The sequence below is a fragment of the Malaclemys terrapin genome, chromosome 9 (assembly GCF_027887155.1).
Source record: "Malaclemys terrapin pileata isolate rMalTer1 chromosome 9, rMalTer1.hap1, whole genome shotgun sequence".
NCBI classification, from domain to species: Eukaryota; Metazoa; Chordata; order Testudines; family Emydidae; genus Malaclemys; species Malaclemys terrapin.
In genome coordinates, this window is record NC_071513.1 from 87,909,705 (window position 1) to 87,936,871 (window position 27,167).

Below are 27,167 nucleotides of genomic sequence, written 5' to 3' on the forward strand. Positions count from 1 at the left end.
AAAACTTCCTTTGGTCATGTAGGGCTATCCTGATAATTCCCAAGACAAAGCCAAATACATTTCCTTATTCAGCTAGCTAGAGACAGGTATCACCTATGGAAAGTGCACTCCACTGTTATAAAAAGAGAACATTTTGTTGGTACCTGTGGGATACAAAGATATTGTAACTGAATTGAACAGGAGTACTTGTGGCACCTTAGAGACTAACAAATGTTAGTCTCTAAGGTGCCACAAGTACTCCTGTTCTTTTTGCAGATACAGACTAACACGGTTGCTACTCTGATAACTGAATTGACTTTACCAATCATGTTTCATCGCTTCTAAACAGTTAGTATCCTTGTAGAATAAATAATAAAATAGTGATAAGGTTCTCTGAGTTACAATGTCCTTTATTGCACAGAATCTACATGTGATTAGATAGTAAGTTCACATCACAGTAAACAACTACTAGGTTCAAAACAACTTTGTTACTTCAATCATCAGGTCTTAAGTAGGACTTAAGTAAGGCATAGGCCTCATGCTGCTTCTCTACACAGTGATGAATTTCACCCAAATGTGATAAGAAATTAATGTTTCTTCTACAATTAATAAAATGACAATCACTTCAATCCATGACCAACATTTTGTATGCCACAGTTTAAAATGAATAGCGTTCTTACACAATGCAAATTTTAATGATTAAACTAATGTTCAGCATAGCTTCTATTAGAGGTGATAAAATGCCAGAAGATGTAAGTTGTACTGTACTGTGAAAAATGTTGTCCTATAACAATTTCTGTTAAATCTTCCAGCATTTGTGTGTGTTAATGCTTTTAAGCTGTATGGAACAACAAGGCGGCATTGACTTTAAAAAGAGGCAAAGAATAGAAGTGCTGATACAAAAATTATCTCTGATTTACACAGCTTTTATACACAATCTCTTGTACATAGACCTTTATGAAACTCTACCTCACTCTCTCTGGCTAGCACTCGTATAAATTGTACTAAAAAATATTGTGTTAGCAGGGAAAGGACCTATCTGGCTATTCTTTTACAGGGAGAAGGTGAAGGGTTTCTGAATTTCCACAAAATTGCAGTTAAAAAAGAACAAGAAATCTTTTTTCCTGCCCCCCATACAGATCAGAGGTAAAAATATCACTCAGCTTCATCTGGCATTATTACTATTATTAAAAATTGTGATTCTAATCTATGATAGCATGTGCCAAATTTATGTTAAAATACATGTGGGTTTTTTTAGCCTGTATGTTTACATTTTCATTAGAACTAGGTTGCTACACACAATCATGTATTAAGGGCCTTTCAAAGAATGTTTTGTCTGTGATGCCAAGTGGTATGATCATCCAAAAGATTTGTGGTGTGTGGGAGGGAGGGAATGGAATCCACTGAAAAAGATGTCTTGCTTTTGTCTGTTGCATAAAGCACACATTTATTTAAATAGTACTCTGATTAAAATATATCGGGGACATAAATAAAACTGAGTAGTAGACAGCCGCAGGAGAAAATGAATTGTGAAATTCAAAGATTCAAGATTCACTCTCTGGCTGTTTTGCACTGCTCTGGTGATACAAAGCAATTATAAGCAATGCTTAAGTGTCTAATTAAGATGGGATAATGCATGCTCTGCTTTGCCGGTGGAGGTCAAAGCAGAGGAGCACACCAGTGAATTTGATTTACTATCTGTAGGACTTCCTCCCATAATCTGATATTTGAGAATAAGAAATTATTTTATCATCCTCACCAACTATTTACTCTGTGTATTACTAAAAATGCAGACAGAATTTATATCATTTAACTACAAAAACAAAGCTGGGATTTTCAAACCAGTCAAGGGGAAATCATAACCACATTTTTATTTTTTAGCATTTTTTTTTCAATTTCTGAACAAAATCTATGCTTAAAATAATATTAAAGGAGAGAGTTTAATCCAAGTTTTCTATTAGGGAGGGGGTTTCAAAACTCCAAATTTATTCTTAGAAAGTTTTGTTTTCTTCTCCATTTGTTTGGATGGCAGGAGAGGGAGGAGCAACTGATTGGACCAGATTTTCAAAACTGCTCAGTGCCCAATGTTTCAGTGGGTGTACTGAGTTCTGAGCACTTTTGGAAAAAAAAAATCTTTTCACTTCATCTAAGTGCTTGGGTGGTTGCCAAAGTCTTTGGGAAATATAGTCAATGAAAATATAGGATTAATTTGACAAACTTTCCTCCCAAATTTCTTTGATTCAAATTTTAAATAATCTTCAATCATCTTTCTCCCAGCAATTACAAACTCATCTCTTGCCACAAATTGAAGCTTTTCAAACCTTACTTATTGCTTCAGGCCAGTATAATATTTTCTAAATCTGTTACCAGAAATACCCCATTATTACACCATCACCACATCCATACAGACAAGCCGAGCAGTTGAGTTTATTTATTATTTTTCCCTCCAATACTGTTTCTTCTGTCGCTGGCTGATTGTCAATGTTCTTTGAGCTTCTTAGCATTGATGAGGAATCTGCTTGTCTTTTCTTCTCTCTGTCAGAGCATGGGTTTCCACCTCTGCTTTGTGGAAATTATCTGCCATGTAAAAATAAAAAAAAAAAAGATGGTGCTAATCTTAAACGCTGTGACATACCACTGTATTAGTCAAATGATTTTTCTCTTACCGTGCATCAATATGTTTTACATGTGTCAAAAAAGCTTAGTTTTTTCCCCTTTGTTCCATTAAAATTGTTGTCCTGTGGGTGCACTTGTGACACTCTTAGGCTGGTGTCATAAAGACTTATTGGGGGGAGGGATAGCTCAGTGGTTTGAGCATTGGCCTGCTAAACCCAGGGTTGTGAGCTCAGTCCTTGAGGGGGCCATGTAGGGATCTGGGGCAAAATCAGTACTTGGTCCTGCTAGTGAAGGCTGGACTTAATGACCTTTCAAGGTCCCTTCCAGTTCTAGGAGATAGGATATCTTAATTTATTGACTTCAGGCCAAGATGTTAAATCTACCAGGACTTAATTTTTATGTTACAAGGTATTTCTATCCAGAACAGACTTCAAACTAGGCAGGAGTGCAGATGGGGGTGAAGGATTATAGAATACACCCCAAAGAAATAATGTAAGAATCCTGCTAAACAGTAAAGGGTGGAGTAAAAGGCTAGGATCAGGGCCAATCAGAGGGGGGCCCAGGAGGGCCATTTGGCCTGGGCCTCAAGCTCAAAGGGGTTGAAATTTAGACACTTGTTAATTTTTTGGCATATGATAAGTTTCACAAGTTGTTTTTATGCGCATCCCTATCAGACCAGAAAAGCATTTGTTAAATAAAAAAATATTCAAATTATGTCTCATCTTTTTTTGGTGCCTTATTTTGTTTTCATGTGTTGTCATTTTTTTTTTAATTTTTATTATAGCTAGGGGCCTCAAAAGCTGGAGATGGCTGGGCCTCTCTGGACCTCTGAGAGGGCCTGGCTAGGATCACATGACAGCCTTTCCACCTGCCCTAGATGGCTAAGTGATATGGATCATTGCTCAATCTACCTCCATCACTGTCTGTGTACTGATTGTATTCTTCAAAGGAGCCAGATGTTCTTACTAGAAATATAAAATATTTTATTAATAACAGAGAATATGTGCTACTAATGTACATTTTTATTCATGCTTCCTTCAGCTATTTTGTTTTCCTTCAAGCTTCTTATTGATACATCAAATTCTCCCATGTTATCATTTTTTTCATCATCTTAAATAAACATGGTCTCTCAGATGCAACAGATCTCATATGTACAGATAGCCAGGTTATAAAATAGACAGACCAGCCATGGAGTTAAATATCTTTCTAGGAAAAGATTTAAATAAACAACAAAAAATTAAAAGTGACTTAGCTCCTTGAGTTCACATGATAAACCCATGCTACACTATGGATCTGAAGCTACAAGGTGCACATAGCCTCCTGGGAGGTGTTGGGTGCCCTAGTTCATCTAACATTAAACAAGGGGTTTCACACCACAGATCTTGGAGCATATACTTGAGGTACATGAGGTCTGTTGTCACCACACCTGTACTGGGCTGCCCTGCACTCCCTACCAGCTCCATTTGAGCTTCCCAAACATTACTTCCCCAGAAGCCCCAAAGAGGGTCCTACAGCATTGCTAGCCTCTGCAGAAATGTATACACACGCTAGTATCAGATTGCTAATTCTGACTCATCTCTAGGACTGGTTGAAAAGCTTCCATGGAAACTGCCATTTGATAGAAAATCAGATTTTCAATAAAATGAATTTTTTCATGTAAAGTGTATGCTTTCCAGGGAAAATTTTGAGTTTTTGTCAGAAACTTTTCAGACAAACACCAAAAAGTCCTGTTTTTGTTTTTTTGTTTTTGACCATAAGTTTAAATTTATCATTGATTTAAAGTTTAAATTTACCCCTTTCCCCCTGCCATTTTCTGACCAGCTGTAATAATCCAGTCTCCACTGGACTAGCCATGCTTGACATGCATCCTTGTCCTGCCTCCAGCCCACCCACTGCCCAGACCCCACCCCCTTGTATGGATATAGGACCTAAAGGAAATTTCTCTTTGGGCCCCAAGAAAGGGAGGTCAGAGGTCCTTATCCTCCTGTGCAGAGAGGATGAGATCCATACACAGATGACCACCTACCTTAGCACATGATGTAGGCCATAAAATTTACTCTACCAATCAGAGAGTTTTAACATATACACTCACTACTGAACTAGATCAAAATTATTTTCTATATTTGTATATTTTTATTCTTCATTATAAAAGCCTAAACCATTAGACTTTTATTGAGAAGTAAATACACCCTTATATCACTGTCTCTTTTCCCACAATTGCAACACAGGAAATCAGTAGAAATCTAAGTCAAAGATGGTTTTTATATCAACTTCCAACTAAATTAGATGAGATTATTAAGCAGGAAAGATTACAAAATGAGGCACATGTTGATGTAATAGCCTGTATATACAAAGGTAACTTTCCAGACAAACAAGTTTCAATATAAAAAATCAGACTAAGTAGAAATGATTTCATTCAGATTCTGGGGAAATCAAATCAAGTAATTGATCCTCATCTGAACTATTCAACTTTTAATCAGCAGACTTATTTTTTCCTTAATTTGACTATTCAACTATTGCATTGCTTCATCATAATCAAAAGAGAGAAAGACTTTTTAACACCTTTAACAAGAAAAAGTTTGGCACGGAAAAGGACTGAAACAACAAATCTGAATAATACATAACATGCTTGATGCATGAGCATTTTTTTCCTTCTAGGGTTTGCAAGTCTACATACGGCTGGAAATATATGGCTTTGTTTGTAGCATAATCTTTCCTTGTAATCTTCAATCCACCCTGGCGTTAGAGAGGACACTGTCAAATTGAAATGTACTCAATTTCAAAAGAATGAGTTAAAACGTCCAGTATTGCTCCTGACCCAGAGTCCATCTGCCAGTCCACTCCCTGTTTCTGTGTGAAAGACCTACAAGTGATGGGACACACTGACCAAGATTCTGATACTGCAATATAGGGCACAGTAGCAGATTCTCATGTGGGACCCCAATGACTTTAACAGGATCTCATGCTGGCACAGCTGAACACATTACAATGAAGAACCAGGGCCTATGAACCCTGGAGAAGGCACTGACAATGAATAAAGTGCTGCCAAATGTACAAAGAAAACAACACTGAGAAAAATGGAGAAAATATTGTTTTCCTCTAATCTCTTTCGTTGACAATAAATTTGGGTTATAGAAGAGAAAAAGAATTTCAGATGGCATCTCCTACTTTCATGCTCCAAAGACAATTTAAAGGTTACAATCAGGTTTCAAATCATAAAGGTGTAATGATATGGGGATATTGATACATGAATACTACTGGCAACTTCCATTGATTTTACCTATGGTTTATAAAATATAAATTACATCCCTATGGCTGGCTTTTAAAGAAGTGGTGGGATTGAGGGTAGAATCACTGTCTAATATTTAGTAACTGGGGTGTCTTTAGGCTCTTCAGCTTCAAAAGAAATAACTTACTTCTCTGACCAAAAGCTTCAAGACATGCAAACGGCTTATTAAGTGAATTAGGGTGCACTTACAATCTAAAGTTTAAAAAACAAATCAAGGAATCTGTTCCGATTTAGAAAATTGTTGAGACTCACAGATAAACTGTGTGTTGTGAAGTATAGGCTCTTTAAGAATATTGTTTTAATTGACAACTATTGCTGAAACTGATATGCATGGCTAGCTTCTGCCATCAGATAAGTGTGATCTGCTCCCTGTGAAATAGACAGAAATTGGACATATTGAATTTGGCTCTTGATATTTTTTAGTCAAAGTTAACAAGTTTCTTACTTGTCAGATGCAATAAATTACATTTTCAATGCATACAATTTCTTACTTCTCATACACATTAAGCTATATTTTCAATTCATGCAATTTCTTCCTAATAACCAAGTGTAACAACGGCAGACCCCAGTCGGTGGCAGGGAGATTAAACCTCGGACCTCTGTAGCAAAATTCATGAGCCCCTACTACTTGAGCTAAAAGCCACATAGCTGTTAGCTAAGGCTGTAGCAGACTCATTAATCTCGCTCTCTAAATAGTCTCGGTGCCACTAGAGGGGACAGAGCACCATACCCATGAGGTGTGTGGGTTACACAAGCACACCATCCTAGTGTGGGAAAATCTTCAACAGAGATAGTGGACAATGTTCTGTCTTAATTTACTCCCACTGAAGTTCGATGGGTTTTCATGGATCAAAATGAAGGCAGAAGAATTTGTCCCATTACGTAAAATTTTGTATTTTACGTAACCAAATCAAATTATTAATTAATAATTAAATTGTTAATTAATTATTATTGTTGTTATTATTATTGTTGTTGTTACTTATTAGAGATAGAATACAGGGCCACAAAAAGAGAAGATTATATTTCAGGCACTAAAATTGTCATTTGAACTATCACAATTATTCATTATCTACACAAAAAATATCTACATGCACAGGGCTACAGGAATCCCTTGTAACTTCAGGTGTTCAATTTTCATCTGGCCCTTCTTGCCAACATAACCAGAGGCTACAGTTGACAGATTGCTGAGTAGAGTGGTGGTGTGAAACAGAAATCATTTTATATGCTGCTTCCTTGCTGTTATACAACTGGTTCTTGTCCAGCCTACATCTATCACTAAACAGCCAACACATCCTCAATGTAGAAAGGAAGCTTTTGCTGCCCAGGGCTTTTAGTATACTGACTTCCACTCTCTCTTAAACTCTCCCCAGTTTTGCTCACAAAAGTAATACAAGATTTTTTCTGGTTATACATTTATCGTTCGCCTGTACTATTAGTCAAAAAGGCTAACACAACCTTAAATCCACAACCCAGAAGAGGCTCATCTCCCACACCATCTTAGGGCTATATCCTGAGCCCAATATAATGAATCTGTATTTACATTGCATTTGTGCCCCAAAGAGTCCATAGGCCCCTTTCTGCTCAGCTTCATATAAACACAAATAATGCAGTCCCTACCTCAAAAGAGAATAGCTGGGCCCAGCTCTGGGTAGATCTACAGAGATCTGGGGAATGAAGACCCCTCCCTCCAGCTTCAGAGTGCCTGTAGATCTGTTCCACTGATTCCATGAAGCCCTTACATCAATTTCCCTGTAGGAATGAGGTGAAAAGGAGGATTTACACAGTTATTATTTATTTTTGTATTCCTGTAGCGCCAACAATGTGACATTTCTACCTTTCTAGTTTCATACCATTCGCCTTCAGTGAGGTCATGCAAGTTTAACTGATGACAAACACTGGACCAAATTCTCCTTTCTTTTACTTTGGTCTAAATCCAAAGAAACTCCCCTCTAATCAATAGCAGAGTGGAATTTGACCTACTATGTATGTGAATTCTGTTTCCTGGGGTCACTGAACCTGAACAATATGTTGTGCATTAATTCCCCTCAGGAGTTAGTATGTGTTATGGCAACTGTTTTGCCCTGTTATCTGTGTATTACTTACCTCTTAGAGTCTTTTCAAAAAGAGTGGAATATGAGAAGCACTTTATCCAGTCTTCACTGTATTTGAGCTGTTGCTGTCAATTAGGGTTTTTTAAGGATTCAGCCTTTTTTGTTAACTGTTTTCATTAATGATAAGATTACTGATAAGAATCTGTATTTTGTGGGTCCTGAACAATAATTAGCTATACCACCCTAAAACCTGTCATGTATGAAAAGACAGAATTTGAAAAAGGTAAAAAGTAGGAGGATTGGACGAAGAGAGCTTGTGCTACTAAACTTATGTAAATATTCATTTTATTTTACCCATTGCTCTTCTTTGCATAGCTAGATTTTACACAAAACATTACTGAAGCCCATGCTGTAAAAATTGTGACATGGGATTAAAGATCAAGACATATCTGTGAAGCTTCTAGGTAAAAATCCTACAGTTTATGTCCACCATATATTCAGTCTGCTTATATTAGTTTAATTTTGTTCACTTTCTTTTCCCCTTTTTAAAATAGACTTCTTCACTAGCAAATATAGGAACTGAATGTGGAGAATTCTATTTGTGCCCCAAACTCATTCTTAATAAAGATTTCAATCAATGACACCTGCCAAATTATTATTAGTAATAATATTACAAAAGTGCTTAGAGGCTCCAGCTAGAGTCGTATTAAGTGGCACATAAACATATAAGAAGAACCAATCCGTGCCCTGAAGAGTTTACAATCCAAATAGACAAGCTAGAGAAAGACTGTATTATCACCCCATTACACAGATAGGGAACAAAGGACACAGAGATTAAATTACTTACCTCCTGGTCATGCAGGAAATATGGGACCAAGCTGGAAATTGAACCCACATCTCCTAAGTACCAGTCCAAGGCATGGGCTATAAGACCATCATACCTCCAAAGCTCAGAAAACAAAAACCCAACAACAACAAACATACAGCTATTTGTACCCCATCCCTCTATTGACAACTGTCTGATCATTAAAAAACATCCACCAAACTCTTGAATGTTATCAGTTGACAAAATGTGAACAGTTTATCTATTGAGCAATGACATCAAGCAATACTTCTGAATAGTGTACATCACTGTATAATCCCAATGTTACATACTTGCCTTGGGGAAGAGAGAGGCATGGACCCAGTTCTGCTCTGATTGAAACCACTGGGAATTTTGCCATTGACTTCAATGGAAGCAAGATCAGGCCTCATATTCCTAAAGGCTGATATGTATCAAAGTGGACACAGACATACTAGGAAGTAATTATGTATTATGAAGAACAAAATATAGGCCATGATTCTTATGGTGTTATTTTACATTCTGTTTCATATCTCAGTATCTCTTATCTCTCAGTTACTGCATAATGAATTGATGAAGTTTCAGTTGCTTCCATCACTTTGTAATCTGCCATTCTTTTTAAAATGTATTATGTATACAAAATTATTATACTTGGGAAAACTTTTGTTCTGAAAAAAAAACCTCATCAAAAGAAAGTACTTTTTAAATCAAAGAATTAGTGATGCTATTTGATGTTGGAGAAAACACAACTGTGTGCTGGTGTAAATCATTGCCATCCTTTTAATGCCTTAGGCCTTTTATGCACATGGGTTTGATAATGTGGCTTTTAAGGCATGTTAAGTTTTGAACTTCACTTTTTAGTCTCCTCTATGATTTTATGGAGTTTTTTCAAGAACAATAATTGATGAGTTCTCCCCTCCCCCCTTCTTTCTTGACACCAGCTTGCAGGAATATTGGTAGAGTGACTTGGGCAGAAAGAAATGACATCAAGGGAAAAGAGGGAAGTGTTCTGTGGGAGTTTCATGAAGGGGGCACTTACTGAGGCAGGGTCATAGCAGTACCATAATACTGGTGCCAAAATAATAACAACAACAACAACAACAACATGTTGGACTATTGCGTAATGTAGATTATGGCTAAGATACTTAGGTTCAGCTGAACTCCACCCAGCACAGGACCGATGGAGGAAAAAGCCGATTGTACCCCTCAGGGTTGCTCTAACTTGTGCCTGACTACAAGAATCCCCAACCGACTGTGTCACTGTCAGAGATTGCTGGAACTGAATTGTACTCTGCCCAAGCCCCCTGTTTCTGTCCATGCCCCTAACACGCCCCCTATGCCTATGACTTCTGGCATAAAGTTGGATATGTCAGACCTATCCCAGCTAGGGATTCCCCTCGCTATGCCAGAGGATAGCCAGCTAAATGTATTTGTGGGTGCTTTTTCACTGGACTGGGGTGTAACAAGCATGTAGGGGTTGGAGCAGGGCTGAGCATCTGCACCTTTCTAAAAAAAAATTATGCAGTGGGGATGGTTTGCAGTCATATACACTCCAGCAAGGACCTGAAGAGGTTTAAAATAGTTGGAAAAACCAGCTGTTCTCTTCTCTAAAAGCACCCACAAGTATTTTAGAATTCAGCAGAAGCTGTATTTACAAAAATGGTATGTATGAATACTTGCAGAATTTTAGTACATAGAATGATATTTTCTGATATAGCTTTTAAAATGTGCAGATCACCATTATATGCTTAAAATAACTGAACTATAGTGTTATAATAGTAAAGAATAAATTCATCTACTCTTCTGTGCCAGCTGCCGAAGGGTCCGTCAGTTGTGTGAAATAAGGTAAAGGCTGTACTATCAGGGATCATTTTTCATGAAGTTCTCATCTATCAAAACAGAATTGCTTCTTCATATAATGCTACTTTAAACTGCTGGTTTCAGAGAAGCACTACTACCCTACGCCTCCACAGGTGGTGGATCATGGAATGACCTTCAGTGAAGGTTAGCTGCAAAATAAGCAGAGGTAACTCTGATGAATAAGTTTCAGAGTAACAGCCGTGTTAGTCTGTATCCGCAAAAAGAAGAACAGGAGTACTTGTGGCACCGTAGAGACTAACAACTTTATTAGAGCATAAGCTTTCGTGGACTACAGCCCACTTCTTCGGATGCATATAGAATGGAACATATAATGAGGAGATATATATACACACATACAGAGAGCATAAACAGGTGGGAGTTGTCTTACCAACTTTAATTGGCCTCTCAGAGTTGGTAAGACAACTCCCACCTGTTTATGCTCTCTGTATGTGTGTATATATATCTCCTCATTATATGTTCCATTCTATATGCAACCGAAGAAGTGGGCTGTAGTCCACGAAAGCTTATGCTCTAATAAATTTGTTAGTCTCTACGGTGCCACAAGTACTCCTGTTCTTCTTTTTTCTGATGAATAAGCAGTCACAGACCAAGCAGCAGCAGCATCACCAGATGGCAATGTTGTCCCTCTTGAAAAGCCACATGTGCCCTCTGATGGTGCTGTGACATGGCAAGTTCATGCTACCATTATAACAAGCCTGTCCAGCCCCCAATCCTTTGGGAGTAAGACCTTTGAGGTGGAGGTTAACACTAATATCCTCAATGGCTGTTAAGGTGGATCTAGGCTGCAGCGGAGCAAGATCTCCACTTGTCTTGGTCTCCTTGCCATCAGATTAAGAATTTTTCCCATCAAGAATCTGTGGGGAAACTGATGTGCAACAGTTTCTTCACATAAAAAAATCCATGCACAGACCTCTTTCATGGAACCACTTCCTACCAGTATGTACCTCAAGTCCTTCAGTGACTAGCTAATGGTGACAGGAGAAGGATTGGGATGTCTGTGAGCTCCTAGTTATACACTGGTCTGGAGGCAGCAGTTAAAAGAGAGTCGTTAAGCACTCGGATGAGGCAGGAGTGCATTTTTGGCAGCTGTAACTGTGACTGAACAGTCCTTTTTAGGATTTTCTCTGTTCACCCCCAAATGGGGAGGAGGCTAGAAAAGATACCCCAAACACAGCCTGCTTCACACCTCCCATCTGGAGTACTGCATCCAGAGGAATCATTTTGTAGCGGTCAAAATCAGCAAAGCCATTTAATCAAATTTGGGACCTGGAATGTCGGGACGCTCATGGACCAACCCAATACGGATCATTCAGAGCACTGTACTGCCATTGTGGCCTGACAATTTAGGTGATATGACATCAATCTCGCTGTCCTGTCCGATGAGCAGGAGAGGAGCAGCTAAAGGAACAAGGAGGTGCATATACCTTCTTTTGGAAAGGAAAATCTGAAGCAGAGTATTGAACTCACCGAGTTAGATTTTGGCATCAAAACTGAACTTGTCAATCAACTTAACAAGCTCCTTTTTGGAATCAAAGAACGCCTTCTGAGTCTTCAAACTTGCAGCGAACCAATATGCTACTGTTACTAGTGCATATGCCCTGACACTTGATGCCAATGATGATGCCAAAGAAAAATTTTACACCAGCCTTGATCAAGTCCTCTCTGGTGTACCAGGGACAGATCAGCTCATCCTTCGTAGTGACTTTAATGCTAGAGTCGAACGGGACTCAAAACTATGGAATGGAATAATTGGCAAGGAAGGTGTAGAAAAGATCAATTGAAATGGCATCCTCCTCCTGACCAAATGTGCAGAACATGAACTTGTTGTCACTAACACCTTGTTCTGCCAGTGAAACAAACGCAAGATATCATGGTAACATCCATGATCTAACCACTAGCATTTGATTGACTATGTCATTGTCCAGGCCCAGGATGGCAAAGATGTTTGCATTACTCAAACATGACTGGAATCAAGGACTGCTGGACTGATCGCCTCATCCACTCAATCATGTCCATCAGATTGGCCCCTAAACAAGAGCTGCAACAGGAATGATGCAGACAGAAAATCAACATAGAGGCATTCAAGGATCCAACAAAGTGTGACATCTTCCATCAATCCTTCCGTGAAAAACTGACAAAACTCAAAGGAAGACAACCAGAATATGTAAGCAGCACCTGGGGTGCCCTCAGATCCAGCATCCTCAGTGTCTGCAAAGCCATACCAGGGTTCTCTAATGGGAAACATCAGGACTGGGTTTATGAAAATGATTGGGAGATACAAACATAAGGCCTTTTGTGTCTGGCAGAATTACATCAAATCTTTGCAAAAGAAGTCAGCTCACCAACAAGCAAAAGCAGAAGTCCAAAATAGAATTTGCAACATGGAGAACTGATGGCGGCTGGGTAAATCAAATGAGATTCAAATTCTCACTGAAACCCACAATATGAGTGGCTTCTTTAAGGCTGCTAAAACCTTTTATGGCCCATGTGTCCAGGCCAACCTCCTTGAGATCTAAGGGAGGAGGGGAGTTGATCAAATAAATGGAAGCCATCAACGCATGCTGGAAGGAACACTTCTAAGATCTCTTCAGCTGGGAGTCTGAGGTTGATGACATTGTTTTCACCTTCATCCCACAACTCCCAATCAGAGACGAACTCAGACTACCTTCAACCATGAAGAAAATGTGTAGAACTATTAAGCAGATGAAAAACAACAAGGCATCTGGAGTCGATAGAATCTCTGCAGAAATTTACAAGCAGGAGTGAGAGGAACTCACCTCACAGCTATACACTCTTGTGCTGAAAATCTGGAACCATAAGAAAATCCCAGATGAATTTAGAGATATTATGATTGTGATGATTTTCAAGAAAGGAGATAAATCTGACTGTGGAAATTATAAAATAATCTCTCTGTTTACAACTGTAGGAAAGGTCGTCACAGGACTTATCCTGAATCGTCTTCTTCCTCTTGCCAAAGACATTCTTCTTGAATCTTAGTGTGATTTAGGCCATCCAGAGGCACTATTGACATGATCTTCACTGCTCTCCAGCTGCAGGAAAAATATAGAGAACAACACAGATCACTATTCCTGGCATTCATTGACCTGACAAAAGCCTTTGACTCCATTAACAGGGATGCATTATGGAAAATCTTTCTGAAGTATGGCTGGCCACTGAAATTTGTCACCATTCTTCATCTCCTTCACAATGACATGCAAGTGGTGATCCACTGGAATGGATCTTCTATGGCTCTTTTTAAGGCATCAAGCAAGGCTGTGTCATTGTCCCAATGCTATTCTCCATCTTCTTTGTTGCGATCAAATAGAGATTTGATCACTGATAAGATCCTGGTAGGAGTGCAGCTAATCTAACAAATGGATGGTAAGCTGTTCAACCTTGTCCGCTTTCAATCCAGAGTCAAAACATCACCGACTTCAGTCATCGAGCTTCAGTATTCTGCCAACGATGTAGTGTGTGCTCACTCAGAAATAGCTCGTCAGGAGATCATCAATGACTTTGTTGAAACATATTAGAAAATGGGACTGATGCTTAACATCCAGAAGACAAAGGTCCTTCATTGCAAGCTCCTGGTGCACAAGTCCCCAAGCCAGCAACACAGATCCACAACAACCCTCTAGAGAATGTTGCACACTTCCCATATCTTGGAAGCCACCTCTCACAGACAGCTGATATTGATGAAGAAATCCAGTACCACCTCAAATGTGCAAGCTGAGCTTTTGGTCATCTGAGAAAGGGTGTTTGAAGATTGCAACATCAGAACCAAAACCAAATTCATGGTCTATAAAGCTGTTGTGATCTCCACACTACTGTATGGGGCTGAAATGTTGACAACATATAGGCGACATCTTAAGGTACTGGAGAAGTATCATCAATGCTGTATGCATAAGATTCTCTGAATCACTGAATCAAATGGGATGATAGACACACTAACATCAGAGTTCTCTCACAAGACAATATTACAAGCATTCAAGTGGTGATTATTTATCATTAACTTTGCTGAGCTGGCCATGTTGTCCAGATGCCTGATTTCAGACTGCCAAAACAAGTCTTCTACTCTCAATTCAGCCAAGATAAACATGCTAGAGGAGGACAGAAAAACCACTGGAGGGACATCCTGAAGGCTAATATGAGGTAATGCAACGTTGACATTAACTTGTGGGAATGTATAATCCAGGACCAACAACAAAGGAGGAACTGCTTGAGACAGGGAACTCAGCACTTCGAGAATCAGATGCGACTACATGTAATGGAAAAACAGAAGCAATAGAAAGAGCGTGCTTTGGCCCAAACCAATACCCCAGGTTCACACCTCCGTGCTCGGAAACACACGGCTGCAACACAGGAGAGTCTGTGGCTTCAGAAGAGGCCTTATCAACCATCAGTGGACTCACAGATAATTTGAAATGGACAATCCATAGGAGACAATCATCCTTGACTTCGAGGAATTCCCGATGATGACTTTCAATTGTCATTGTTGAGATGTTTGGTTTTTTTTAATTTCATTTTTAAAGAGGCTCTCAAACATCCACTCCCAAGTACCTCTGGATTAAAAAACTTACACGCTCCATTGCTTTGTAGTGATTCTGTTGTTGAAATAAGTGGCACAAAATGTTGTAAGTGCATTTCAAACTCCGGCTGAATAGAGTGTAAATGTCTTGGTATTATAGCAGAGTGTGAAATCTTCACTAAAATGCATAGGGCAAGTATGAGTGTGTAGTGGCTTTTTAAAGCCAAGTTAAGGAGCTGTTTTGAAGTCAGTTTCATATTACTAAGGGGCCAGTCCTATTCTTTATATATATATATATATAGGCTTCATTTTCCCTGGCCCGTACACAGCTGCACAGTATGTGTGTGTCACAGTGGGAATAATGAGCCTTCACAAACTTTGTACATTTGGCATAGTGCTGGGTAGAATTGCAGATTCTGAATTCATGCAATCATGGGACTGCTACTGAGATGACACCACAGGGGCAAAAATAAATAATACTCATTGAATAGGAGAAAACAAAAATTCACTTGTCACAATCAAATGTTGGGTTAACACTTTCAGTACATTTCCCTCTTCTTGTTCAACCCTTTGTATCCAGCTGCCTGGAATTTGTCTCTGAATACCCTCAATTCCCATTGAATCAAAAGAAATTAAGGCTCGTCACAGGATTAGGCTTAAAGACTGTTGGTGACAGTGCTGATAAACCATACAGCAGAATGTAAGAATGGTTTGGAGGATGAAAAGGTGCCTATTATATACCTCAGTGATGGTTATAGAGTAAGATAGAATGATGGATTCCTTAAGAGTTAGTTCAGCATCTTATCCGTCACTAATAATATTCTAATTTCACTGTACCTCTGGGAGGACCAGGTACCCACCTGTTAAGAATCACATAAACATTTCTTTCTATAGTTGATTTTATCCATCATTTGCAACAACCTCTATACACCTGCATGTTTTGCTTTCACTTCTATTCATATTTTATTTGACTTTTGCATGATTTCAGTGCAGCTGAATTTAACATCTCTTTGGTGTTTTGATTGCCTGCCTAGGACTGTTTAGAATGGGTTTGAGTCACTGCTCTCCACATTTCCATGGGTAACTTTTGCCATCCTCCCATGGTACTTAATTTTGATTTTCTTGAGAGTATAATAGGGGCGTGTTGTTGAATTTTGGAATGCTGCTTCTGGGTCAGATTAGTCACAGTCAAAATAATGGATTTCAATTCTGCGCTGATGACGAAGTTGTCAGCCAAGCCAACTAAAACAAATCTTAAAACTCGTATTCCTTCAAACCCTGTGGTGAATATAGAAGCATGGATTAGAGCCTTCCCCCCATCCGCCACGCCTCTTGTTCTTAAAATAAATTGGCTGTGCTCATGATTGGCTTTCAGCGTCAGCTCTAGGTTATCTCAAAATTTGTTTTGGCTTTTGATGGATCTATATTTAATCTAAGATCATTCATTACTAAACTTCAATTGTCTATAGCTCAGCCCTGGAAAGCTCGTTCAGGTTTTTATCTCCTCCAGATTAGAGTACTCCAATATCCTTCTTCCTAGTTTGCCAAATAGACTAATTACCAATGTTCAGGTTTTGTACAACTCTGCCTGCATTATATTCAAACTAACAAAAAGCACATTTCTCCAAACCCAGCATTGTGCATTTATTAGTTATAGAGTAAATAAGTGGTGAATGCTGGGATTGATTTGGGCTCTCTCTTTCTATGTGGTTCTTGGAGCAAATGCTCCTGAGTTTATCACAAATTTAATTCAAACACAAGTGCCTCTTAAGACTTGGAACTTCTAATTTTCTCAACGATGACAATTTTCAATCACTAAACAAAACCTCACCATAGTAGATCTCCTGGAAGATACCAGTGTATGTTTCAGGAGCCAAGCCTCAGGCTTGAAATACTTAAACTTCCTGGCATTTCTCTTAGTATTTGTTCCATTATTTTGGGCCAAAGTCCACCTTCCCCTATGGTTTTTTTTGTACCAGTTCAGAGGGCCTGTCTTCAATAGTCTCCTTTAAGCTCACTCCTCTGTCATAGCTTCAAAGTATGCCAAAGCTGCCTAAGAACAAGAGAGTACAAGCTCGGGGAGGAGGAGTATCAAGAATAGGAGAGGGCATAGCTGAGGCACCCATATACTCTGGCTATACCCCAGCTGTGGAAACACAACTTTCATTCCTCACCTTATCCTCTTTCCTCCATCTAACAATGCTAACCACTTCTTTTGCCTCCTTCACCCACTCTCATCTCTGTGTACATTCCCTCAAATTCCCTATGGCTAGAACCACTTTCCTGATCCTGTCAGCCACATAACCAGCCTTTCCTTATATAAACCCTAATCTTCCCCTCAAAATTTCTTTGTGATGTGTATGTCAGTGTCACAGGAGGAGAAAGAAAGAAAATGAAAAGCTATAGCCCTCATAATAAAGGCAGGGGGTGAAAACTAATTTGTAGTTTGAACACCAGGTGATTTTATTGCACAATTATTTACCTTTCCAATGTTATAAGCATAGATCATTAGGGTAGGAAGGGACCTCAGGAGGTCATCTAGTCCAAACCCCTGCTCAAAGCTCCAGACAGATTTTTGCCCCAGATCCCTAAATGGCCCCCTCCAGGATTTAATTCACAACCCTGGGTTTAGCAGGCCAATGCACAAACCACTGAGCTATCCCTCCGAAGATGAGTTATAAGATGAGTTAACGGGACACTATGAAGTATGAATTACCACTAGCCTCTTGAGTAGGACAGTGGTCCCACATATATCCCTAGATATTTTCTTTTTGAATTGCACATTATCCTCTTTTTAGTTTGTCAAAGTATCATCAAAAAGAATTAATTCAGACACAATTCTAGTACTTAAGTATGAGTGGCTTTTTATTTAGGAAACGGCACACTCCCCCCTTCTTTGATTTTGCAAAAAATATGACACACTTTGTTTCTCCAAACATTATTCCCTTTAGCTTATATCCAGCATAGCTTTCTATGTCTCTCTCAGAAACTTCAAGTTGTAGGAACCTGATAGTGGCAAAGAACATTGTTACCTCAAGAACTCACCACTTTGCATTTTCCTGTACACAATGCTTTTGAATGCTCTACCTGTTTCAGTCCCACCTTTACTGGGTCTGATCCAAAGCCCTTTTAAATTAATAGAAGTCTTTCCATTGACTTCCAATGGTCTTTGGTTAAGGTCCATTGTTAATACTTCAGTTTATTCATTCAGTATCTAAACACCATGCAGATTCATCTTGCCTTTTGGAGTTCACTTAACTGTTTCTATTCCTGTAACTCTTAACTCGGAGCTTGAGTGATTATCTTATGTGAAGCTGTCACAAATATAATACTAGTAAATATGATACAAGGCAAAAATTTGCCTTTGAAGCCAGAAATAGAGGGCCATATCCTGAGTTGTTTAAACGGTAATAGCTCAATAAAAGTCAATGGAGTTATGAAAATTTACACCATCTGAGAATCTCATGAACAGATTTTAATCATAAAAAATATTAAACTTCAGCCCTAGAGGCAAATCTCAGAATTTGCTGTGGGAAAAAAAATCGTCATTTTTTGTCTGCAAAACATTTGCAGCTGCAGAAATTGTTTTCATTGTCAGATACAATTTATACCTCCAAAATACTGGGTTTTTTTAAACTAGGAATAAGAATTATTCACATGGCTCGAGTAACAAGTGCTGTTAAATAAGGTAGCTATACAAAAAGCAAACACTCTTCTTTCTGCTAGTGGCAAGCAGACATACGTTTGAGGGTTGGACATAAAATAATATGGGAAAGAGGGCTGTTACGGGCCAGATTTTCAAAATGTGTAGTACGTTGGGTGCTGAGCTCTTTTGAAAATGTAGCCTCAATTTTGAAAACCTAACACAACAGAGTATTATTCATTACCATGTCACTACACTGTTGCATCAGCATATCTCCATGGAAGCCAGTGTGTGGGGGGGAGAGCCTAAAACTGGAGCAATGCTGTGATGAATCCATCCCTTTGAATTTCACAAAGCTAGAAAAATTCTGCCTATGATACAGGAGGACCCAAACTTGTCAATAGTACAAGTGCTTAGGCAGGAGGCTTCAACCAGTTGGAACTACAATTTCACGCATGAGTGACTGCTAGAATAAAAGACAGCTGTCCTTGGTTATGTAGGGAAGATGAAAGTAGACAGTGTAGATGTTATCCAGTCCTGACATCCACACTTGGGTCCAAATTCACAGTTGGCAGAAGCAGCAGCAACGCCACTCAAGTCATTTCAAAGACTTAATTTAAAGAGGGAGATAAGTCAATAGGAGTTCCACAAAGCATGTGATTAAAGGGTGAACCCATGCTTTGTATATTGATTTGTAAAGTGATTTGGGACACTTTAAAATGGTAATAGATAATGTAAGCTGTCTACTATTCCTAAGAAGAATTAGACTTCAAATTAGAGGCCTACAGATTCCTCTCGTGACCCATGTGCTTCTCTAACAGCAAGCATCACACCATATTCAAAATGCCACAAGCACCCAGCCAAACCTTCCTTTTGCTATTGTTGTCCCTGACTAACCTTCTTGCCATGTCCAATACATGCTGGGGCTTAAAACAACATGAGGAAAAGGCTCAAAGCCAGTACATGGTGTCTGTCACTGATAGTGTAACACCATGTGTGATTGAATGTGGTTTACGGCAAGCAGCCCATTCTTTTTGTCCTATATACATGAAGAGAAAGTGTCAAGATTATTTTTAACTCTGCCCTCCCTACCGAGTTACTTTTCCCTCCGGGGCGGGATGGCCCTTTAAGGGAGTTGGTCTTAGCCCCCCAACTTGTGCTTTCCAGATGATCTTGGGAGGCTAAGGAGCAGGTGATAACTTGAATTTCACTTGGTCTTCAAAAGAGCAAGCATGTAGCTTAGTTGCTAGTGAGAGCTGCAGGGAGCAGGAAGAGTCCTGGAGGAGTTTCTGAGTCAGGGGAATAGGTCAGTTCACATGTCACTCCCAGATAAGTGAAGTGTGAAGTGTAATTCTACAAGAAGCAGACTAATGAGAAGAAAGAAGCAGAAAGGCTCACCTTAGCTCCTAGAGAGGTGGCCTGGAAATGCAACCCTGCCCCCAGAGAGCAGGCTAAAAGGACTGTAAGAGCTACAGAGAGTAGAAAGGATCCTGAAGAAGACCATGGTCCGGGGAAGGAAAATGATGGTGATATGGAACTCATGTTAAACAGTCTTATAATGAATGAATGAATGAAAATCAAAGCCCTGAAGAAAAGGGACTGAAATCCTGTGGATGGAGAGAGTTCTTTGGTTCATGGGCCACTGGCATATACACTTCCACTTCATGTCAGTGACATGTAAAATAATTAGGTGTGAGTATTTAGCTTCAATTGGTACCCTAACTACAAAGATAAGTGGCTTTTTTTAGGAGGGGGGAAATCAGTTTTCCTTTTCTGAATTTTTTTTTAAAGGCAGTACCCTAGTAGTTAATGGCTTTAAAAGTGTTCAGTTGGCAGACATACTGTGCAGGCGCATACACAATGAAAGCAGTAAATAAGCCTATTCAGATACAGTACACTTCAATTGACTCAAATCTTAAACTACTATTTCTGGAGTGAGGAGGGAAATAAAAAACTGAACAATGTTGCAAGTTGTTTTAAGAGTTCTTGCTCTTTTCAGCTCTTACAAATAGTCTTCAGATTTCTTTTTAGCTTTTAAGAACCTGTCAGGACAATCTGTTGTCCAAAAGATTAACAGTAAAAAAAAAACATAGGGGTTCTAGTGGGAGAGATCAATTAAGAAATATGTTGCGGTTAGGTGATGAAGTTTTAAAAGCTGTTCCAGCTAAAGTAATACCTTTGAAATAATGTATGTGATAGCACCGCTGAACTCTTTTAAGTCTGCAGAGGTTATAGGAACTTTTCAAAAGTTCATCAGAAGTAAAAAACCATTACCAACTTTTCAGATGAAATACATTTTACAAACCCCACAAAGAAACTAAAATGTAAGAAGAACAGATTCTTCTACCACTCTCCCATCAGTCATTCAGATCTGTACATTACGCTGATGCTTACCCAGAATATAGGTCTTTGTGGTGCCCCAGCTGTCATTTCATCTCACCTGACACTCAAGAGGCACTGCCATCAACAACAGGAATTGATCCTTGGCCTTTCACTACTGAACAGTTTTATTAATGACACAAAAGAAAACAAAATCATCCCTGATAAAGTTTGTAGATGACACAAAAATTGGGGGAGTGGTGAATAATTAAGAGGACAGATCACTGGTTCTGGAGTACTCAGTAAACTGGGTTTGAACAAATAGTATATGTTTAAATATGGTTAAATGTAAATCTCAACTATATGAACAAAAATGTAGGCCATATGTACAGGGTGGGGGGACTCAATCCTGGGAAGCAGTGACTCTGAAAAAGGATTTGGGGTTGTGGTGGATCAGCTGAACATGAGTTCCCAGTGTGATGCTGTGGCCAAAGCAGCTAATACGATCCTGGGATGCATAAACAGGGGACTCTTGAATAGCAGCAGAGGGGTTATTTTACCTCTTTATACTGTGACCACTCCTGGAATACTGTGTCCAGTTCTGGTGTCCACAATTCAAGAAGGGTGTTGCTAAATTGGAGAGGGCTTAGAAAAAGGCCACAAGAATGATGACAAGATTAGAAAAAAATGCTATATTGTGATTGAGCTCTATGAGTGTATCTATTCAGCTTAACAAACAGAAGGCTAAGGGGTGACATGATTACAGTCTATAAATATCTGCAAGGGGGAAATATTTCATAATGAGCCCTTCAATCTAGCAGAGAAAATATAATTCGATCCATTGGCAGGAAATTGAAGCTAGACAAATTCAGACTGGAAATAAGGCATAACATTTTTAACAGTAAGAGTAATTAACCATTGGAACAAATTACTAAGGACTGTGGTGGATTCTCCATTATTGACGATTATTAAATCGAGATTGGATATTTTTCTAAAAGATCTGCTGGAGAAATTATTTTAGAGAAGTCTTTGGCCTATACTATACTGGAGGTCAGACTAGATGATAACAATGGTCCCTTCTGGCCTTGGAATTTATGAAATTCCAACTCATCAAGATCTTAAGCATGTGACTAATTGTAATCACATGAGAAGCCCCATTGACTAAAGTGATGCTTAACTATCTTGATGAATTGGAACCTAAATAAGTTATTTTCCAAAATGTTTGAGTATGTATTGTCACTCCCAAGTGGCGTGATCTAGTAGGCCTGGATTCAAAATCCACTGAAGACAATGGTAAGACTTCCAGTGACTTAAGTGGACTTTGGATCTGGGACCTAGTCCTCTTCTTCAATAATAACATCCAAAAGGCCAGAAAAAAAGAGCAAGGGGTCAGAGTAATCCAGGGGAGGACAGGAAAAATGTGACAAAACATTTGATAATCCCACCTATTTAAAAACATCCCGCCCGCCCCTCTGGATTGTTGGATTTCTCCTTAGTTTCTCTTTTAAGACATTTTCTTAATTTAAAAGCTTGTTGAGAAGGTTCCCTTCCAGCTAAGAATATGGATGTTCAGGGTGTCACACAAGAAGAGGAGTTTCTGCAGCATTTGCAGGGATGTGAGGGGGTAAACAACCCTATTCTAAGCTACTTTTAGCAGACAGTTCTTCTCTGATGTGTGTATGGCAGGTACTTCTCAATCTATGTAAAAATATGTCCTGTGATCACCAGCTCCTTTGGTAATCACTAGGCTCCTCAGAGCTTCATACCACTTTTACTCGTGAAAATTCCTCATTCTGAAGGGGAATGATCTCTAGACAACAACACAGTTAATTCAGAGTGATTCTGTGATCCTATGTAAATCGTCACCCCAAGTATCTGAGAGAAGAGACTCTAACAGCCTCTCTGATTCAGACATTGAGGAACCATTTAAAAAAAAAATAAAGCAAAGGACATTTCAAATCTTTTATTTTTGTTTATGATTCTGCTTCATCCTTTAATGGGAGACAATTCTCAGCTGCAACCTCAGGGAGGTTAAGAGATCAACAGACAGGAGAAGCTTTTCACAAGATGGTTACAAAGAGCTATTAAGACCTGGGGCATCATAGTCAAGCAGGAAGTAATAAAGTCAAACTCAAAACATTTCCCTGCGAAATATAAACGTTACGTAATCCGTCCTTGTCATTCAATTCCCAAAGTTTTTATTTAGATGAATGATACCAACTTGAAAAAGCAATCTCCCTTACAATTATGTAAAATTACGCAAAATGCGAAAGGAGACAACACAGTCAAGTCTTAATTCTCTGCTGCTGTAAATGGCCACAGCTCCAATGACTTAAATGGAGTGATATCCATTTACATCAACAGACAATTTGGCCTTTAGTTAATATCTCAAAGATTGAGGCTGCAGTCTGAGCAAAGAATGTGGTCATTTCTCAGAGAGGGACTTTCAACTTCAACATCAGTCACAGAAGAGGATAGAGGCTGCCTGGTAGAGAATTTTAAATTCAGAATTTCAATTCATAGTTCCCTCAATGCTATTATTACCTAAATCACAAATCTTAAAGATTTGTTTCATTTTAGGTAAGAAAAGATTATAGCATTGGCTGAAGCACTTATGTCAGATGCATCAATGGATTTTTTTTGGCTCTTATCTAGTGGGAAATACTGCCAATTCACTGGCTAGAAGAAACACTGGTGGAGGGCATGGAGAGAAAACAATCTGGCAAGCAAACATCTTGTAATCCATTCAAAATTTCTAATAGTGATATGTTTGGGAGAATATAAATATTGGGAAAAAGTAGTAACAGCACTCCAGAATGGGGGGAGGGATAGCTCAATGGTTTGAGCATTGGCCTGCTAAACCCAGTGTTGTGAGTTCAATTCTTGAAGGGGCCACTTAGGAAGCTGGGGCAAAATCAGTACTTGGTCCTGCTAGTGAAGGCAGGGGGCTGGACTCAATGACCTTTCAGGGTCCCTTCCAGTTCTATGAGATAGGTATATCTCCATATTATATAACAAGATAAGGGATGGGGGAGAATCTCTCTTCACACCCAAAGCACAAAAGGAGGAATTTAAATTTATAGTTCCTCTAGTAGGTTCCATTCAGGGCAAAGATTTTGGTAGAAGAGACTTCTCATCCAGTATTACATCAAGAAATTGATCAAACAGAGGTAGGTTCCGCATAAAATCCATCCATAAAACAAACCAGAACTGAGAGTAACTGCAGCAGGACAGTGCCACTAGTTTTGTTACAAGGAGTCTGGGGGGATTCTCTCTCCAAGGACATATTGATTAACTTAATATCAGGCAGACAGGTACAGGAAGTGTTAGACTGAATGATCCAATATCAGATGATCTGTCTGTCTCCCAAAATAAGATTGTTTCCTACAGTAAATTTTCTATTAATTTCTAGTCTTTTTAGTTTTAAAAAGTCCTAAAATCTTAGCGATAGAAATGTCTTATTAGATGGCCTATTGAACTGGTAGTTTTTAAGAATCAGATTAACATGATACACAGAAACAAGAGACCAATTTTTCAAATAGGGCCATGATTCAAGAAAGAATTGAAGCCATTGCTTTTGTTTTATTGATTTAGGGATTTAAACATATGTGTAAGTGACCTTTCTGAATTGGGGCCTACAGTGCCTAAAAATATACACCAATATTGCAATACCTCTTTTAGGAATTTAACTGCTGCCTTAGCTAATTAAATATGAATGATAGATGCCAATCTTTAGATATCCAAGATTGCAAATTTGTCAATGAACAATTCAGAGATGCAGGAAGTAATATTAATAGCTATCAATCATCTTCTGGAGGTGAAAGCTCTAGGCTTTCCCAGAACTGGACAGGTTTTCAAGTATCGATATTTTGAAGTACCCCAGAAGAACAAGTGATAAAGGCAATTATAAACCTTAAGGCATTCAACAGGCGCATCAGAAAAAAACAGGATTAGGATTGAAATACTAGTATCAAGAATATTAACTCTCTCTCTGGGGTATTTGCTATACACTGTATATTCCAAAACCATAAAAGTCACAGAAATTCCTCAGAAGCATTTCCAGCACTGACGTTTGGCCTTTCCACATTGCCCAGGATATCTACAAAGATTCCTGCTATACAGATCGCATCCCCAAGGTTCTATGGCCATGTGTACCTATTTAGTCATTCTTGGGTGCTTTATGAATCAGGTTGAGCACAACAGAACAAGCAGCACAAGAAACAGCAATCGTACCTGAAGCAGCAAGGTGTCATGGGGAAAAGCAAGAGTTCCCAATTCTCTCTCTTTGGCGTTAACATATTTTAAATATTCAAACAGAAATGGTCACTATATCAAAGGAAAGTATACAAACTATTCAGGTTCTGTGGTCCAAAATATTGTTGACAGTTTTATTAAGGTTAGGGATTTGGCAGAAACTGTTAGGAATAATGATATCGTATATCTGTTGTAGGGCATGTGCCTTACCCATGGCCTGTTGTGGCCTGTTGATGCATTGCACTCAGTCCCTCATGGGTCTTTTCAGACAATTACCCAGATCAAATTAGTTCAGCCCCTCTTTGTTTGGCTTATTCAATCATTTTACAAAATGTAAGTCACTTATTTAGCCGCTCAAGTTCATGCCCACTCTGGTCCATACAGGAGTCCTGGTCAGTTTCCTCTCCTGTTCAGGAGGTCCCAGCACTCCTACCAGAACTGGGTTGTACTTCAGATGATCCCTCTGTTTCTCTCCTGAAAACCAGAGTCTCCTAGCTTTACCCCTTAGAGCTGGAGTTTTACTTTACGCGAGCTGAATAGCCTGAGACAGCTTCTTCACCTGCTGGCCCTTTTCCCAATCAGTCCTTCCACCATCAAATTAGGGGAGTTCAGCAGGCAGACCTTCCCCTGCTAGCATCTTCTCCCAGCTAATTTCAGGAGTCTTCTTACTCCTTACAATGTTTACAGGCATCTGCCGTGCTATGAAAAAGGCAGCATTTATACAGGCCCCTTCTCCCAGCTTATTGGCTGGGTGAAAGGGGAAAGGTCCCAGGCCCTTAAAGATACTGTAACAACATTCCTTCTAAATGCTACATCTTCCCCAAACCCCTTTTTTTCTCCTCCCTCTTTCCTTCCTTCTCTGTTTTCCATGAACACATCAGTGCAAATTGTGAGTATGAGTCTCCTCTCATAGTGGTGAAAATCCAAAGTAACTCTATTGAAGTCAATGGAAATACATCAGTTTTATGTGGGTGTAAGTGAGCAGAGACTCTGGCCCTCTGATTTTAATTATAATATTAAAATTGGGGGTTGTTTTTTACAAATCATCTCTACTTCCACCATAAGCATATTTACATTCAAAGCCTTGTTTATTCTTGGAGCATTCTACATGGTGGAAGTTAAATTCAGACTAAAATTCTAATTACATTAATAATTCCCAAAATATTAAATTATATGCACCACAATTTTTGTAATCCTTGAGCTTGTCTGTCAAAACAGGTGTATGTCTCTTATAGAAGTTCATCATGCTGTGCAAATTATAAAGATTTTCATATTTTAATATTAAACCATTAATTTCAGGAAATAGAACACCTGCTATTTTGTGTGTGAAAAACTTCAGAAACAATTACCTTTCATGAGTGGACACTGCTTTTGATTGAGCCTGTCAGAAGTGCCTATATAACCTTCTTGATATAATAAATGGGATATTCATACCCTCATTTCCATAAAAATAGATTTTACAGAATAACTGTTCTGGGATTTATTAGATTTTCCTGCAAAGCATTATAATTATCTCATACATCAACCATAACTAGTGCTTATTATAAGTGCCAGTTGCAATCATTTGCTGATTTTGTTGGTGTTGAAAGAGTATTGAAGATACATTTTCAGTCTATCCAGAAAACAGTAGTTTATGTGATTACATAATGTATGCATAATTTTTTTCTCTAAATATTGAACGTAACCTGAGTAATAATGTTTTGTCATTGCACTGTAGAAAAAGTTGGATTAGATATAGATATATAACCTGAAACTGGAATTTGAAT

The 27,167-nt window shown here is 38.8% G+C and overlaps 1 long non-coding RNA gene across 1 annotated transcript in view; it reads right to left on the minus strand.

Annotated features, from left to right (window-relative positions):
* Positions 1–368: 368 nt before the first annotated feature.
* The window catches only part of LOC128843310 (uncharacterized), a 128,720-nt gene continuing 101,921 nt past the window's right edge, over positions 369–27,167 (minus strand). Inside the window, exons 2-4 of the long non-coding RNA XR_008446220.1 lie at positions 7,502–7,633; positions 3,507–3,560; positions 369–2,556 (exon numbers count right to left, since the gene is read on the minus strand). This is a non-coding gene — a long non-coding RNA (uncharacterized LOC128843310). The remainder of the gene's footprint in view (positions 2,557–3,506; positions 3,561–7,501; positions 7,634–27,167) is intronic.